General features: G+C 49.6%; 1 protein-coding gene across 2 annotated transcripts in view; it reads left to right on the top strand.

Moving 5' to 3' along the window:
• The first annotated feature begins 630 nt into the window (after positions 1 to 630).
• BACH2 (BTB domain and CNC homolog 2) overlaps positions 631 to 11657 on the top strand; it is a 335108-nt gene continuing 324081 nt past the window's right edge. The window contains exon 1 of one of the 2 annotated variants that reach the window (XM_084890430.1): positions 631 to 1031. The gene's annotated coding sequence lies outside the window, so the exon portion shown is untranslated. The remainder of the gene's footprint in view (positions 1032 to 11657) is intronic. The other variant, XM_084890427.1, reaches the window with a different exon arrangement.

Below are 11657 nucleotides of genomic sequence, written 5' to 3'. Positions count from 1 at the left end.
AGACCCCTCCACAAGGACCCAAACGCCCCCATCCTAGCCAGGAGCTAACCTTCTTCGCCCCATCCCCACCCCAAAGGGTAGGCTTGGAGGGGGGCCCGTGTTGCATCTTTTCTTGCCCCTCCTGGGAAACGCTAGACAAGGCAGCAACCCTCAGGGACTAGAGGTCCGGCTCCCCTTCCAGGATCTTGTGCCCAGAATTCTGCCCCCTTCGTACTTGCCACACCGGCCCTCTCCACACTCCACACTCCTCCACAGGACCCCAGCCCTTGCCTCTCAAGGCCCCGGAGAGTCCCGGGCCGGGCTGGACGGGGCCTGATGGTTAGCCAGGCCTGGAGCAGCGGGGGGGTCTCTCCGGGCCGCGCGGCCACACAAAGCGGGGAGAGCCTTGGCGGCGGCGGCGGCGGTGCGAGGCGCGCCCCCTCCCGCGAGCCGGCGGAGCGCGCGTGCCCGCCCCCGCCCGCGCCCCCGCCCCCGCCCGCGCCCGCGCCCCGCGCCCCGGCCCTCGGAGCGCCATTCGCGGAGCGCCTTACGCCGGCCGCCGGGGAGGTGCGCCGCCCGGCTCCCGTAAAGTTATTGTGAATGGGGAGCGGTGACGTCAGCGCCCGAATGTCAACAATGTAGCGATTGAGAGTGTGGGCGTTCCGGGGAGAGCGCGAGCCGCGCCGAGCCAACAGCGCCGAGCCGCCGCCGCTCAGCCGCCGCCGCCGCCGCCGCCGCCGCCGCCGTGCAGCCCGGGCTCCGATCGCAGCAGCAGCGCCCGCCGCCCTCGCCGCCCGCCAGCCCGCCTGCCCGCCCCCGCGGCCGCCGGGCTCCCGCGCTCCCCCGACCTGCCCGCGACCCCTCCCCTCCCCTCCCCCTCCCCCCGGCACACTCTCGGGGAGCTGGGAACCAGCTGCCATGTGATGCGCGTCCTCTCCTCGAGCTTTTGGTGACCCCCGAACCGCCCACCGCGCCGGCCGCCGGGAGGGGGCTGCGGGCTGGGAAGACGCCGGGGAGAGGAGGCGGAAAAGGGCGCAAAGTTCTCCGCGGAGGTGAGTGCCCGGGCCCGGCCCCGGCGCCGGGCGGGGCGGCGGGGCGGCGGGGCAAGTTTGAGGGGGGCGGTGGGTGCGCGGGGAGGCGTAGGGGGGCGGCGCGGGGAGGAAGGCGCTGTCCCCCCCGCCCTGGCGCGCAGCGGCCGGCCGGGCGCCCCGCCGCGTTCCCGGCTTTTTCTAGGAACGGGAAGGCGGTGGGAGCCGACCGTGCGTCCTCTCGCCGGCTTTTACGAGGCGGCATTGTATTGGGTTCGCCTTGTCGACGACGGGTGTTTTGGAACGGCCTGGGGAGGAGGAGCGGAGGGCGATAAGTCAGGCGCGGGGAGGGCGGGCTGCAGGGAGGCGCGCGTCTGCGGGAGCCGGAGCAGCTGTCAGACCCACGGCCCCGGCGAGGCCCGGCGCCCCGGCGCCCCGGCCCCCGGCCCGCGATTTGCTCGCGGGGCCGGACGGCCTCCAACCTGCCCGCGGCGGCGGCGGTGCCCGGGACTTGCTCCGGGAGCCCCGCGGCCGCCGGGCTCTTTGCGCTCAGCTGTCAGTGGCCGCGGGGTATCCGGAGCCACTGAGCCCGGCGGCGGGGCATCGAAGCCCAAGTTTAGAGTTCCCGGGAAGAGTCAGGTTGGGGTCCCCCAGCGCCAGAACTCGGACTGATCGCCGGATGGGACACCCTCCTAGCCAACGGCCAGGTTATCGGGATGCGTCCCTGGGAAGGCAGAGCGAGAGGCTCCTGCTATCCGAGAGGGGGATCTTGCAAGATTCTGCATGAAATCAAAGTGCAACACACACCCCCTTCTCTCTCCCCACACACACCCGTCTACAAGCCCCAGAAGCTCCATCGAAGGAAAGGGTTTATCCAGGGGACACCTCTCCGTCTCGCCCCCTGGAGGCGCGGGGTTGGGGGTCTCCCCCGGCGGGTGCTCACTCAGGAGCCGAGCGCCCCCGGAGACAGGGCGGTGGGCGGCGCTCATGGACTACCCCGGCTGCCCACGAGAGGGGACTCTCGCCAGCTTCTCGGTGACCTCCGTCTGGCCGAGGATTTGCAGGAACTCGGACCGTGGGAGGAAGCAGGCAGGGCCGGGGTTTGTGTTTGTGTGTGTGTGTCTGTGAAAGCGGCCGCGCTCCCCTGACTCGGTGGGTCATGGATGCGCGGGGTGTCCCCGGCACGCTTTCGTGTGTGTGGGCGAGTTTGACAACTTGGGGGAAGTTGGAGCCCGGCGCTGTCAGGATGGTTGAGTCTGTGTAGCTCCTTGCTGCTCTGCTCCTCGGAGACCCGCGGCCCCTGGGAAACGATAAGGGACGAAGACTCTTCACACCCCCATACTCCCTCCCGGGGGAGCCGCGGAGGGCGAGAGCGGCGTTCCTCCGTTTTCACTTTCTGTCTGGTGCTGCCGCCCCTCCCTCGCTCTCGGTGTCAATGTTATCTGTTGAGTCTTAACTAAAAAGGGTAATTGCTTTTAGATAAAAATCCTTTCCTGCCTGGTGGGAACCTTGGCGGAGCTGGTGCCTAATGAGATATTTTGCTTTTGTCTTTTTTTAAGAGTAAAATTAGAGATGTTAGCTGATAACGGTTTTCTCCGGTCATTAAAATGTAACGTGTAGGAAAGGCATGCCGGGCTGCGAAGGCTCCGGCCGACATGAAAGAGGCTGAGGAGCGGGAGAGGGCTGCTTTTGGTGAGACAGGAAAAGTCTCGCTTAAAATGTGAGGTTGCCCCACCCTGCTTCTCCAAGCTGCTCCCCAGCGAGCGGCATTTTTCATTCTTGCAGGTAATAATAAACGGGGAGTCAAAATGACATCTTGTTAGAATTAGTCTTTAAGTCTGTAAGAGCGATTGCTAAATTACAGTGTTGCATTGAGACTGCTCCCGTGAAAGGTCTGTCAGCGTTTTCATTATACATTCAGTGTTTAGGAGTTTATAATTTCACCACAGAACTTTGAGTGGCTGGATTTTTTTTTTTTTTTCTCTTCTAGTGTTCTGGTTTTAAAAAAATGCATTGGGGGGAAAATATGCATTGATTGCCCACTTCCATCCTATTTGCTATTCTGGAAACTTCAATATCATTCAAACAGGACTCCCAGAAATGGCATACACAGTCATGGAATAAAGTACTTTTTGTGAAAGCATCCTTTATTTGTGTAGAGCAGTAATTTTCATTCTGGATTTTGGAAGGCTTTTAGGTTTGCCATTTGGTAATCATAAATGTGTTGAGCTAATTCTTCTGGTATCTGTCGACTCTGCAGGTGGATTGAAATGTCAGTTCGGATTGTATATGCCAGGGTTATATTGAGGAATAGTCTCCTCATATATGAGTATGTCTGAACTGATGGCTAAATTATGAACCACCCCTGCTAGTGACTTCTCAGTGCTTTGTGTGTGTGTTGCCAGTGACGATCTGCCATAGAGAAGGAATAAGGCAGAACGTGAGGGAGGGAATCGGGACACCTCCCCCCATTCTCCCCTCCCCCCTCTCACTTTCCAGTATTACTACTGCCTGGGAGGAAGCCATTTATTCTTTCTATTGAATTATCCCTCTAAGTCAGTGTCTTCAGGCAAGTCCCTCACCTCTGGCTGCTGTGTGCAGGGCTTAATTATTTGCAAACTGCCTTGAAATCCCTGGTTGAAAGGCGCTGCCTAAGTGCAGAGTATTGTTATTCAGATATGGAATTTAATGATCCATTACAGTTCATCAGGAAAATGCACTTTGCAGGGATGGTAGGAAATGTTTCTACCTGATAGAGGGGGTACTAATAACTGCTTAAAAGTAGGCTCAGATTACGGATGAGACAATTAACTCCAGCCATGTGCTCTTCAATTTGTTGCAATTCATTTTTGTGATCAAAGTGAGTCGCAGAGAGAGCCAGATGGTCAGGTTCACGTTCAGATTTCTCCTAGACCAGCCCTTCACTTCTGGGCTCGCTGTCTGCAACAGCCGAGGGGACTTATTCATTAGCGCTTGTGAATTTGTGATCAAGGCTCCAGGGGTGCCAACAAAAGGGCTCAGATCAATCTGTATTGTTGGGCACAGTTTAATTTCACTTGGATTAACGTGTGCTTGGAGTCCCTCCTATGGGTCCAGCCTTCACCAGGGAAGAGAGAGCAGCTGCCAGTGCCTCTCCAGCTCAGTTGTGCAGGGGACCACTGTCCTACTTTTTGTACCTCGGATTCCAGGGGCTACGGGTGTCTGCTTGTTGTAAATGCTGGCTGATGCTGAATGGAAGACAGAACACCTAGGGAACTAAATACCTTTCCTGTTTGGCTGAGAGGGTGGGAAGCGGGACCAGCTTCATGGGCATGTGACCTGCACCATTGCACAGAGCCTCTCCCCCCCCCCCCCCCCCCATCTGCTCAGGAGGACCTCACGCTGGGCTTAATCTTCTGCTGTTGCCTTCTTGAAATCTTTGGTAATTCTTGAGCATAGAGCCCTTCATTTTTATCTTCCACTGGTCCTGGTGAGGGAGGTGGCAGGTAACGGAGACCCTGTCCCAGCTTCTTTTTGTTGACTTTTGCCAGGCAGGAATGGGTTGGGAATACTGGCTTTGTGTTGCTACGTTGACTGATTTTTTCCAAGGGAAGCTGGGTGTCTAGATTTTTATGTGGAATCCCCTAGTTTTTAAAAACATTGAATCAACTTTTTTTTTTTTAAATGTGGGGTGAGAACATGAAATGGGCTAATGCATCTTACTGTTTAATATTTCTGTATGTAGCCATTTTCTAAAGGCCTGGCACATAGTAGATGGTTTGTGAGTCTCCACCAAGTGAATGACTACAGCTATTGGGGAAATTGAAAGATATAAGAAAAGCAAAACTTGAGTCCCACTCAGGGATTGGTAGCTTTCTCTTTAACAGAGAATATGAGTTGAAAGACCAACAATTAATACCAGGGGTGGCACCATGGGGTCCTCTGCAGGTAAATCACTCATTGCTTATGAACCATCTGCCCTCTATTTAGTTGTTATGGGCCAGATGGGGCACCTTGGCTATTTAATGCCTGAGGACCTCCATGAAAAGTTGACATTTGAAAGCGCCCACTAAAACAATAGCCGTGATTTATAGAATGCTCTCCATGTTCCATGTAACTCACTGACTCCTCACAGGAAAGCTGTGACGTAGGCGTGGCGCCCATTCTGCAGAAGAGGAACCTCCTCATTTTTATGTTGAAAAGAATGACATCAAAATGGAATGAGTATTTTCTTGACTGTCTAAGGGTTATTTGTCATCCTCTATACCCAATCTAGCCCTGAGGTAGTAATGACTGAGCGTGGGGTAGAGAACATAGCATACGGAGAACCTAGTCCCTACCCTCCTGCACAAGAAACAGAACAAAAAAGGTGAACGGGTTTGTCAAAATCTGCGATTCAGACAGCAGTCACTCCTTCCGCCTCCCTGTGCCTCTCCTTTCTCTTCTATTTGGATAGCTCCAGTGACACACGACCCTGTCAGAGACACCAGCAGCTCAGAAGTCAGGGCTGGCTGCCAGAATTGGCATTTCCCCTGAAAAAGAGGTAACTTTTGGCACACCTGGAGCTGTGTTAGGAAAAGCAGCACCGAGGCCTTGGGGGACAACGAAAATTGCTCCTGGATTATCAGTGACAGTGTGTGACCCATTCCTGCCCCAACTTTACATTTTACGTAAATATTTACAAATTGTTCAAGGCCCAACTGAAACCTGATGCATTCTGTAAACTCAGTAAGATTGCCCAGAATATTACTCCTTTTGGGGGTGGGGGGACCCGGGGTGACATTTAATAGAAAAGTAGTTCCTTCTTTGTCAGTTCAAGGTTTTTCTTTTTCTTTTTTCTTTTTATTTTTCCCCTTCCTTCCTTTTTTTTTTTTTTGGTTTTGTTTTGTTAATTTCAAATGTCAGTCTACCTGAAACGGAAACTTAACCTTTCCATCAGCATGCTACTCAGCTTTCCTTAACGCTGGAAGTATCCTCAGAATCACCACCATGTCCTTTTCAAGGACCATTTCTTTTCTAAAGAATCTGGGAATTGAACCTTGTCCTACTAGTGGCACTGCTTCAAAAATCAGCAGGAATGTCTCCTTTGTTTTTCTTGAGCTATCCCCCCCCCCCAAAAAAAAATAAATCTCCCCAATCTGAAAGCATTTCACGTACTCGTTCATTGTAGTCATTGGAATTACAGCCAAAATGTCTCAGTCTTCCCCAGTGACTTCATAATCACCATTTCTCCAGCTTATTCCCTGGTTAACTTCTCTTTTGTTCCTTAGCCCTGATAATAAATTGTCCTTTGGTTCTGAGACGTGTGCCTTTCCTCCCTGACCCTTTTGTTCCTCTCCCGGAGGATGGAGGCTGTAGGACACACTGTGGTGCCTCTGAGAGCGGGCTATGTCAGTGTTCATTTTCTTTTGAGCTTGTAAATCCTCCGCTTTCCAGGCCTCCCCTATTTCTTGTTACTGTCTTGATTCTTTCCTCAGCCTGAAGCTGACTCCAGGTCAGTCTCAGAAGAAAGCTCTTTTTTTTTTTTTTTTTTTTTTTTGTGCGTTTCCAGACCCTCCATCAGTTCGTCTCCCATCATCCTTCTCCGTCCCATCACTTTCAGCAGATGCACCAGGAGTTAGTTTCTTTCTTTCTTCCTTTCTTCCTTTCTTTCTTTCTTAAAATATATTTTATTGATATTTTACAGAGAGGAAAAGAGAGGGATAGAGAATTAGAAACATCGATGAGAGAGAATCATCGATTAGCTGCCTCTTGCACACCCCCTACTGGGGGATGTGCCCGCAACCAATGTACATGCCCTTGACCGGAATCGAACCCGGGACCTTTCAGTCCGCAGGCCGATGCTCTATCCACTGAGCAAAACTGATTTCGGCTCCAGGAGTTCCTTCAGGCCTCTCTGCGAGTCTAACCCACACATGGCTTGGACTCTCACCTTGGAGTGTAAAGAGGAGAGAGCCCAGCTTGCTTATTTCCATTCAATAAGTAGGAAAGCAGAGAGAAGGACACACTCAGCAAGTGTCCTTAGTATCCCCGTATCCACAGATTATTGGCTGTTTTTGTTTCCTTCCCATCCTGTATTCTCCTAAGCAGTGGAAGTTAATGGGCACCACCAAATGGGCCACATGTCCAGAAATGCCATTCTTTAGAGGCAGAGGCCTCATTCATTCATTCACTAAGCAAATGTACACTGACTATCTCTTATGTGGCAGCCATGGTGGTAGCCAGTCGTGGGCTGGTGGGGAGCAAACCCATTCCTGGTCCCTGTCCTCAGGAAGCATACTGTCTAGTAGGAGAGAGGACGCTAACCAGATAGCAACAGGTAACCCATTGCATGTTCCCTGAAGGAAAGGTTTCTACGCAGCAGGGAGTGTAATGGGGGCATGTGAACTGGCTGGGAGGTTGAGGCAGCACTCCCTGAAGAACTGTAGAGTCAGCTGCCATTGGGGCCCATCTAAAACTTAGGGCTTCCTCTTTCTCCATAGGCTCCTGGTCCTATTAATTCGCTGCTGTCTTTGGCCCTTTGGAGTATTGCATAATCCATGATATAACCCTTCGGGCCAGTTTGGCCAAAAAAATGGTTCTTGTATACAGAGTCCAGAATTGATTTATTTACCTGTGTCTTTAGAGCCTGGTAGAAACAGAATTGTTAATTGCCAAGAATACTGTTCACTTTCATACGTGGAAAAACATGCGAGTTAGCATTCTGATTGTGAACATATTTAGGGTCCTTTTGACAATGTTGGAATGACTAGAGGCTACACAGACATTCCCTCCCAGGTGGCTGGTATGTTAGCACCCAGGCTAGGATCTTCCTTCCGTGCAGGTGTGAGTCCAGCTTCCTGGGAAGCCCCTGCCTCCCCCAGGGCACTAGGGTCTGGAGGCTCTGCAGACCAAGAAGATTTTTTAGGCTATTCTTAGCACAATGTAGGAGTGCTGGCAGTGTCTATTTAAAACAAATTTTGAGTATGTGATAATTAAAACACCTTCATTTTCTTTTTTCTTTGATGATAGCTAACCTGTGCTGGGAGCTTCCTGTATGTTACGCAGATTAATTTATTCAGTCCTGGAAACAATCCAGAGCTAGGTGTGATCATTAGAAGCCAAGGGACAGATGTCGCCCAGCTAATGAGTGGTGGAGCTGGGATTGGAAACGAGGTGTTCGAGGGCTGCAGCCTGCTCTGTAACCACAAGGCCGGTCCGCCCCCTCCCTCCTCTTCTTCACTGGAGGTCCAACGCTCTGGAGCAGTTCTCAGAAGTGGAAATACAGGCCAATCCACGAAAACATTGGCTGTTTTGCTGATGTCTCTCTGAAAGATAAAATAATTTCTCAGTGACCTTGAGTGAATGTGTCTCCTATCTTTCACATGGCTCACTTTCTAAAATGACATTCCTCAGGTCTAAGTGTCCATTTGGGGATCAGAAAGTGGAAGTGATGACATGTAAAGACAAAAGAAGAACTAAGTAGAACATGAGTCCCCTGGCTCTGTTCCCGAGGTTTTCCTGTAGTTCAGACTCCTTCCCCCTTGTTACGTGAAAAATCTGTTTTTTGGTTTTTTAGTTGTTGTGTGTTTTTTTTTTTTCTGATGAGGTAGAAAAGGTGAAAGAAACCATTCCCTATAATAGGTTGATTATTCTACTGCGGAGGAAGAATTGCATTCAAACTCAATTCCATTAGAGCTCCTAATTAGAAATATTAGCCACTAGTAACAGATAAAAGCAGGTAACCTTTGCTCTCATTCTAGTCAATTTCAGGAAGAGATTATCTTGCCAGATTAGCATGTTGCAACTCTCAACCAGAGATTTGAATGGTTTTGGAGGACTCAGCTTTGGCAGTGACCCCAGTTACCTCGAGGTTGCAGGGTCACTGTTTGGAACACTGACTGAGCTCTGTCCTGGGCAGACAACCTCGTCTTCAGTCAGGAGGCATTTTTCTTGGGAGCTGCTGGAACATTAAGTGTCCATTTGTAGCTCCACTTAGGAAAAGATCGAGTGCATGAATGGACTGTGCTTATTTTTTAGTATTTAGTTCAACTTTTGGAGATGGCTAAGTGGAGGGATGCTTAGTGTGTCACTGTTGGAAGTTTTAAGTGATTAAGAAATCAAGCAGATGAATGCATAAAGATATCAATGCAAACAATGAAGAGCTTAAATTAAAGCTGCTGATTTAGTACCAGCATTGCTTGCATTGATTTGTGGAATGTCTACATGGGTTCAAGGTTCCATATTATGCAAATGAATGAGTCCTGAAGAGTCAAACTGTGGGAGGAAAAATTAAATGAACTCTAAAGAATATTATTGCCCATTCAGCCAGAGGACAGTGTAAACACACTTAGACTTAACTCTTAGTTTTCATGTATCTTCTTGAGAAGATCAGCATCAGGGGTGATGATCTTTGCTGCGGGTATGAAGAAGCCAGGCAGGGTTTGCTCTGAGCCCTCCCAGTGGCTTCTTTCTGTCCTTCCTCACTCCGCTCTTTGCTGCCTTTTGACTACCCAGTGCCCTTAACATGTGCCCCACTTACCTTTCTTCCCCCCCCCTAAATATATTTTATTGATTTTCCACAGAGAGGAAGGGAGAGGGATAGAGAGCTAGAAACGTCGATGAGAGAAAAACATCGACCAGCAGCCTCCTGCACACCCCCTACCAGGGATGTGCCCGCAACCAATGTACATGCCCTTGACCAGAATCGAACCTGGGACCTCTCAGTCCACAGACCGACACTCTATCCACTGAGCCAAACCGGTTTCGGCCACTTCCCTTTCAAAAGCTATCTCAGGAAAGGATTTATGAAAAAACGTTTTACTAGAGTATAAATAATGAAACATATTTAGTGAATTACTTCTTTGTGAAAAATCAGCATATTAATAGGAGACAAAGCCAAAGGAATAAATGCTAAAAATAGTAAATAGTAGAATTGCACACCCTGGTAGCCTGGTGATGGGAGAACATTTCTGAGCGGAGAAGGGGCTGTTTATAAACCCAACCTTGGACAGAGAATATAGGCAAGCAGATTAGAGGATATCAAGCACTGTGATATTAAAGGTATAAAGGGCAGATGCTTTTTAATGTAATGATATGTTTGTTTGTCAGTGATGTACTCACTTAAACCTGTATGGCAAGATTGTGTGTTATTTGACATTTAAACAGAGCTTCAGGGGAAGTCACTGGGTCTATAATTAGGAATTTTTGTCTGTTAGTCAGTAGCAGTGAACCTGAAATACTCTATTATCTTTAAATGTTGAATTTTAAAAGGGTGGTGGTGGTGGTGGTGGGGGAGCAGTGGCTCTCACTTATCTTCATCCTCAACCCACAGTTTTATTGATAAAAACTGAGTTGATAAATTAATTTCAAAATTGGCATGCCCCATCCTGTGGATGTTGGTGACATCTGGACATTTGCAGAGGTTGATTGATTAATGAAACCATGCTTATTTTAGGTAGAAGCGTTGCCTGCTAAATAATACCCAGTTGTGGGGAGTCTGAACTGCCTTCCATACTACCCTTCGCCCACCTCTAATGTCTCCAGCAACCATGCCATGTTGAGTTGATGGCGCCATCTAGTGCTAGTCTCTGGAACTGTCCTAATGGACTCCCTAGCTCATGCTTCCTTTGCTGTGGGTCAGATCACTGAGTTTCTAGCCTGATGAAAAGAGTCTCCCCTCTCCATTCTCCCCTCTCTGGGAGTGAATTGTCTAGTGGGGGACTTCTCTCTATTCCTACTTTCCCTCGTCTTCGTAGTTTAATTATCTCCCCCATGCCTTCCTTCCTGCCTGACCCCATTTCTTTCTGTTCCTCTCTGGTATCCCCTCTTTGTAGCCCATCTTCCTTCCTTTTTTCTCTTATAACTTGTTTAAATTTTTTTTATCTTTAGACCTAGCTGGTTTGACTCAGTGGATAGAGCATTCGCCTAAGGACTAAAGGGCCCCGGGTTCAATTCTGGTCAGGGGCACATGCCTGGATTTCAGGCTCAATCCCCAGTGTGGAGCATGCAGGAAGCAGCCGATCAGTGATTCTCTCTCATCATTGATGTTTCTCTCTCTCTCTCCCTCTATTTTCCTCTCTGAAATCAATAAAAGTATAAATTTTTTAAAAATGTTATCTTTATTGTTGGAAGTCTTACAGATGTCCCCCTTTTTCCCCCATTGACCCCCTTCTCCACACACCACTCTCCCCCCAGGCCTTCACTGCACGATTGCCTATGTCCATGGGTTATGCATATAAGTTCTTTGGTTAATCTCCCCCAGCCCCTACACACATACACCTTCCCTCCGAGATTCCTTATCAGTTCCATGCTTCTATGTCTCTGGATCTACTTTGTTCATCAGCTTCCTTTTAACTCTTAAAAATATATATGTTTTTATTGGTTTAGAGAGAGAGAGAACGGGAGAGAGAAATGTTGCTGCGAAACATCGGTTGCCTCTTGCACACCCTCTTCATTTTTACTTCTCTTACTTTTGATCCATTTTTTTTTGGGGGGGGGAATCACAACTGATAAATATGAAAATTGTCTAATGATATTAGGGGACGCCATGCATTTTAAAGTGAAATTAACCATTAAGTCCTATTAACGAACCAGAGTGAAGACCACCTTGTCCACAGTCTCACTCAGAAGACCATCCCCTCATCTTCTTCTAGATAGACATTTTCTCAAACAGGCCATCAATAGTGTTTT

Source organism: Pipistrellus hanaki (genome assembly GCF_964339955.1).
Source record: "Pipistrellus hanaki genome assembly, chromosome: 7".
In the NCBI taxonomy this organism is placed as follows: domain Eukaryota; kingdom Metazoa; phylum Chordata; class Mammalia; order Chiroptera; family Vespertilionidae; genus Pipistrellus; species Pipistrellus hanaki.
The sequence above is the reverse complement of the archived record's forward strand: the minus strand, read 5'-3'. Positions and strand labels throughout refer to the sequence as shown.